Raw genomic sequence first — 6,553 nt, 5'->3', positions numbered from 1 at the left:
AGGTAAGAGACTGACAAGTGTCAGAGAGCGAGATGACAGGTGGTAGAGAGTTGGAGAACAACTGTTAGAGAATAGGTCATTAAAACGGAGAGAGCAGGTAATGGAATGTGAGAGATTGGGAAATTGTGAGCTGTTAATAGAAAGTGGTGACAGATTATACAGAAGAGGCAACAGAGTGACAGAACAGATAATAGAGGGTGAGATCAGCTAATAAAGAACAGTGGTAGAGAGTGAGAGAACAGGTAATGGAGAATAGGTAAGGGAGAATTACAGAACAGATAGTAGTGAGAATAGGTAATAGAGGACAGGAAATAGAGAGCGAGAGAACAAGTGATAGAGAATGGGTAATAGAGAGTGAGAACAGGTAATAGGGTGGACAAAAACAGTAATTGTTGTCTCGGATTCTCCAACAAGGTTTTTCCTTAGAAGAGGCTTCGCAGTGGGGTTAAAATTGAATTTTCCTTAGAAGAGGCTTCGCAGTCAGCAGGTCTGGCACATCTGTGGAGAAAAGCAGAGTTAACATTTCGGGTCCCTTCTTCAGAAATGGGGTTAGGAGAAGGGATGGAGACAGACGGATGGGGAGGTTTGGAAAGTTCCCGGTGAGGATGGGTGCCTCTGAGTTGTTGCAGCTTGTGTCCCTTAATGCCTGAATGGAAGAAAAAAATTTCTTGTTGGAACGTCAAATGAACCAGACAATGAAGTGGAACTGTGGCAGGGTGGGCAGGGCAGCTCTGAGATAGCATGAGTCTCTACTGGTAGAGGAAGATGTTGAGAGTGTGCATATGGAAGCGCATGGCACTGAATGTGGATCTCAGGATACAGCAAAAACAGTTGTTTGAGGAATGTTGTATACCATGGAGGTACCTGTGAACCTGGGTGGATTTGAAACTACAAAGAATAAAACTTCAGTTGGAATCCACGTGGGGTGAGTCTGAGCCGGAGGCAGTGACTGAAGAATGAGATTTGGCTGTGGAAACAAGCTTTGACAAATACCTTGTTAAACACTAGGAGCAACAACAAAAGTTATGGTGATGGAAACGAAGAAAGATTAGGCCGGAAATCCCATTTGAAAGATGAACAGAACTTTTCCAAGGTGGGCATTCCTGGAATACAGATAGCTGTGAGTTAAACACCGAAAGAAAACAAAAAACTATGGAAGCTGTAAATCTGAAACAAACACAGAAATTGTTGGAGAAACTCAGCAGATCTAGCAGCATCTGCGGAGAGAAAGCAGCATTAAGGTTTCAAGTCCAGTAATCCTCCTTCAATATAGATGTGAGAGAACAGGTAATAGAAAGTGAAAGAGCAATTGACAGAGAACAAGTGGTGGAGGAAAGGTAATGGAGAGTGAGAGAACAAGTGTTGGGTAAGAGCGGGATATGACGTTCAACTCATCAATCGAAAGTTCCGACATGCCACAGCAAAAAACTATAATGATCTTCTCAGAAGATAGACAGGGTCACGACCGATAGAGTACCCTTCGTCGTTCAATATTTCCCCGGAGCAGAGAAACTACGCCGTGTTCTTCGCAGCCTTCAGCATGTCATCAATGACAACGAACATCTCGCCAAGGGCGTCCCTACTTCTCCATTACTTGCCTTTAAACAGCTGCCTAACCTCAAACAGACCATCATTCGTAGCAAACTATCTAGCCTTCAGTGGAACAGCGACCACAACACCATACAACCCAGCCACGGCAGCCTCTGCAAGACATGTTAGATCATCGAAGGCTACTACCTCAGACATCAGAGTGTCAGCCACCAGGTACGCAGTACGTACCCATGCGACTTGATCAACGTTGCCCATTTCACACGCTGGGGAAAAGGATGCCCCGAGGCATGGTACATCGGTGAGGCTATGCAGATGCTATGACAACGGATGAACAGACACCGCGTAACAATTACCAGGCAGGAGTGTTCTCCCCCAGTTGGGGAACACTTCAGCGGTCAAGGACGTTTCAGCCTCTGAACATCAGGTAAGCGTTCTCCACGGCAGCCTTCAAGATGTATGACAATGCAGAATCATCGAGCAGACACCAATAACCAATTTCTGCACTCATGAGGATGGCTTCAGCCGTGGTCTTGGGATCATGTCGTGCTACATGTAATTCCACCATACTGTTTTGTGCTTGTAAAACCTTCCTAACTGTCCTGTTTTGACACCATTACTTTGACTACTTGTGATTATCTTTCTGCCTTAATTAGTTTGTACAGTTCTTGATTACTTGTTACTTTTGTTAGACTCTCATCATGCGACTGATACCTACTCATGTTCTTCCAGCCAACTGGTTTCTCTTTAGCACCACCTTCTGATTACTTGTAATTATCTCTCTGTCTTATTTAATAGGTTCATAGATCGTTTCTTCACTTGTTATTCAGCCTGTTGACATACTCACACTGTTTGTATTAATCTGTTGACATTCTTGATTACCTGGAATTATCTTGTCATTATCTCTCCACCTATACATACTGTGCCTATGCGCCCCTCTCCATGTTACCTGACGAAGGAGCAGTGCTTTGAAAGCTAGTGATTTTAAATAAACCGTTGGACTATAACTTGTGTCATTTGATGTCTGACTTTGTCCACCCCAGTCTAACACCAGCACCTCCACATCATGGAGAAGAGCTAATAGACAGTGAGAGAACAGCTAAAAGAGAACAGATCACGGAGAGTAAGAATTGGTAATAGAGAACAAGAGAACCGGTTATACAGAATGGGCATTAGAAATTGAGAAAGCAGGTTTAAAAAAAAACGGGTAATAGAAAATGAGAAAACTAGGTAGCCGAACAGGTGATAGAGAGTGAGTGAACAAGTAATCAAGAACAGATATTAGAAAATGAGAACACAGGGTAGTTGAGAACAGATAATGGGGAGTTAGGTTAACTAATAGAGAACAGGTAACTGAGGCCAAGAATCACTTGTCTCATTTGGCCCTGATATTTCATTCAAGCCAGTGTACATCTGATGTGTGCTTTTTTGTGAAAGTGCACACTTAAAGCACATGTGCAATTTATATTTTGAAGTTTCTACATCAGGGATTTACTATCCCTAACAGATTATGGAGATTTAAAGGGCAGCCAGTAATAGTAGTATATTCAAGTACTCAGGGCCCAGAATGCAGTGTCTATTTCTGGTTGCCAAGGCATAATTCAAGCAGTGGGGAAAAAAATTACATAGGTTTACTCTCTAGCATTAATACTACCTGATAAATTCAGCAAGTTTTAAACAAGAATAATATGCATAATTGAATACATGTAACATTCAGTGCAGCATAGATATAATACTTAGTTGAAGGGTTCAGGGCAGAGCAGTGGAAACCATTATTTGCAATGCCATAAGCATGTGGAATGTACCATCAGCAATTATGTACTATCTTGGTTGAAAAGATTAAAAATCTGAAAATGGAATGTGATTAGGACAGTTGTTTGAGATTGCGCACAAATACAGATTGTTGAGCCAGATGGTCTGTATCCAAGTTGTAATTTCTACGTAATTCAAAATATTTTGTACTTTAAATACAACTTTGAAGAGTATAAATGATACAGCAACTCTCACGCTGCTCATGTTGGATCAGTTTTTATGTGTCCTGTTTATTTTGAATTCTGTCCTTCAATCTATAACGCATCTTTCTACTATAGGATTATACTTCCTGTTTCCATGGCAACAGCACAACAAATGCGGACTTCTGAGAAACAAATATCTGGGGTAATATTTCTATTCATACTAAAATACTATTGCGTAGTTTATTAGCACAATTTATTACTGGATATTTTAGACATTCAAATTAAATTATAAATTACATTTTGTGTATTAGCTACTGTTTATTTCATTGCCATTTTAGTGGAAACAAAAAAGAATTCCTTATACTTAGAAGGCATAAATGAGTGCATAATCCATGTGTCAATGCAAATGCATTTCTTTATCTTAAATATCTTATTTGTACGTACTTTCTGTCTGAAAGTGTTGGTGAGCATTTCACATATTTTTCCCATCTTAAATCAAACTGAAGAGTAAAAATGAATTAACGGGATTATTTTTGATTGTCCGTTGTCTCTGCCAATCATTGAAAAGCTCTGTTGTGATTATAATTTCAAATATTCAGTTAAAGGAGTTCTGAAGAAGAATCAGATCCAACTCAAAACATGAATTCTGTTTCTATCTCAACAGAAACATCCAGATATTTGAGTATTTTCAGCCTTTTTGTTTCTCGTTAAGATTTTGGATTCGATTATTAAGGATGAGCTTGTGGAGTTCTTGGAACTGCATGGTAAAATAGGACTGAGTCAGGAAGACTTCATCAAGGGGCTATCATGCCTGACAAATCTGTTGGAGTTCTTTGAAGAGGTAATAAGCAAGTTAGACAAAGGGGAGCCAGTGGACATGATTTAGTTGGGCTGCCAGACCTTTGACAGGGTGCCACCTAAAAGGCTGCTAAATAAGATGAGTCCATCGTATTAGGGGCAAAAGTTGCTGGCATGGTTAGAGGAGCGGCTGACTGGCAGAAGGCAGAGTATGGATTAAGGGGTCTTTTTCAGGATGGCTCTGGTGACTAGGGGTCTGTGTTGGGATTAAAATCACTCGTTATACAACAACAATCTGGACGAAGGAACTGAGGGCATTATTGTTAAGTTTGTGGATGCCACAATAATAGGTAGAGGCACAGGTGATGTTGAAAAAGCAGAGAGGCTGCAGAAGGATCGGACAGGCTGGGGAGAGGAAAAAGAAATGTCAAATGGAATGTGAGAAAGTGTGAGGTTATGCACTTTGGTAGGAAGAATACAAATGTACTCTATTTTCTAAACGGGGAAATGCTTCAGAAATCTGAACCACAAAGGGACACGAGATTCTCTTAACATTAACATGCAAGTTCAATTGGTAGTTAGGAAGGCAAATGCAATGTTAGCATTCATTTTGAGTGGGTTCAAATGTACTGCTGAGGCTGTATAAGGCTCTGGTCAGACCCATTTGGAATATTGTGAGCATTTTTCGTCCCTGTATCTTAGGAAGGATGTGCTGGTGTTGGAGGCAGTCCAGATGAGGTTTACAAGAATGTTCCCGCTATGAAGGGCTTGTCATTACGAGGAGACGTTGAGGTTTCTGGGTCTGTACTCAATGGAGTTTAGAAGGCTGAGGGGGAGTCTGATTGAAACTTACAGAATACTGACAGGCCTGGATACAATGGATATGGAGAAGATGTTTCCACTAGTAGGAGAGACTAGGACCCGAGGGCACTGCCTCAAGTGACTTTATAGAACTGAGATGAGGAGGAATTTCTTCACCAAACTGGTTAAACTGGGAAACTCATTTCGCAGATGACTATGGAAGTGTATTTGAGTGTATTTAAGGCAGAGATGGGTTCTTGATAGATAAGTGGATCAAAGATTATAGGGAAAAGACAGGAGAATGGGGTTGTGGAAACAAATCAGCCATGATTGAATGGTGGAGCAGACTCGATGGGCCAAAAGTACTAATTCTGCTCTTTTTTGTCTTGTGGTCTTGTTCGTATGTTTCAGTTATGCCTTTGTGAATAATAAGTATGTGTTTCTTTGCCAACGGAAGTGCCCTTTCTGTTATAGACTTTAGTCTTTCACAGTTGGTGCCACTCAATTTTGAATTCCCAACAAGTGTGCTATTAACCAATTTCTTTGACAAAGCTACTCTTGTGGAACCTACCCAAATTATGAGGAAACATTATTAAATTTGGCATGATTGTGACTTGTGTTACTAACACAACTGAACACTTGAGCTTGAACTGTATGTTACCACAGCCTCATTTTTCCTTGACTCTCAGAAGAGCAAATAAGTTGAGCATTTTTATTTAGGGCAAGGGTGTTAGCTACATAATGTAGAATACATGTTCAAATAAGGCAAATCTGTCCTCCGTTAAGACTTAATTCTTATTTTCCAAACAAACAGTCTTGATCATTGAGAGCTCAAATGTTTTGGCAGGAAATTACAATTATTGTTATTGATGTGCAAAGGGCAGAAATTCGACTGGTAGCTTTGTACCACCAGAAATACTGTAAGACAGAAATCCTGGCATGATTCCATAAGTTGAATACCTGTGTCGATAATAGCACAATAGAAATGCCCAGCCAGAAGAGAATGTGGAATCTCTGAAAGTCACGCCAGAATATTCACAAACTCAGTCAACAAGGACCGGATCAACTGGTAGATATTTTTTAATAAATCTGTTCAGACATGTCATGACAGACCTCTGGAATAGGTAGGACTTGAACCTAAACCTCCTAGCTCAGAAGTAGGGACATTATACTGCGCCACAAAAGCCCTCAGGATCAGTTTGTAAAAAGAAATGTTGTTGGCCCTGAATCAAATGACAATTGATTGCAATTTACTGGGTCCCATCTGTAGCCTAGAACGGCAACGACACCTGCGCCTTATGGTGATGTACCTAGCAGGATGTCTGGGGAAAACCAAGAATGCCCTCGAGCTTAAGCCTAGTTTAACGTGGTGAAAAAGCATCTTCCAGCTCCTTTGACTGGAATTATTATTGCTGTCTGACAAAAAAGGAACTCGGTAGAGACATAGAATC

The 6,553-nt window shown here is 40.7% G+C and overlaps 1 protein-coding gene across 1 annotated transcript in view; it reads left to right on the top strand.

The window, feature by feature from the left end:
* LOC109915782 (HORMA domain-containing protein 1-like) overlaps positions 1 to 6,553 on the top strand; it is a 31,224-nt gene that overhangs the window by 488 nt on the left and 24,183 nt on the right. The window lies entirely within an intron of this gene.

Source organism: Rhincodon typus, chromosome 10 (assembly GCF_021869965.1).
Source record: "Rhincodon typus isolate 14 chromosome 10, sRhiTyp1.1, whole genome shotgun sequence".
Lineage (NCBI taxonomy): Eukaryota > Metazoa > Chordata > Chondrichthyes > Orectolobiformes > Rhincodontidae > Rhincodon > Rhincodon typus.
This window is presented reverse-complemented; position numbering and strand designations above follow the sequence as displayed.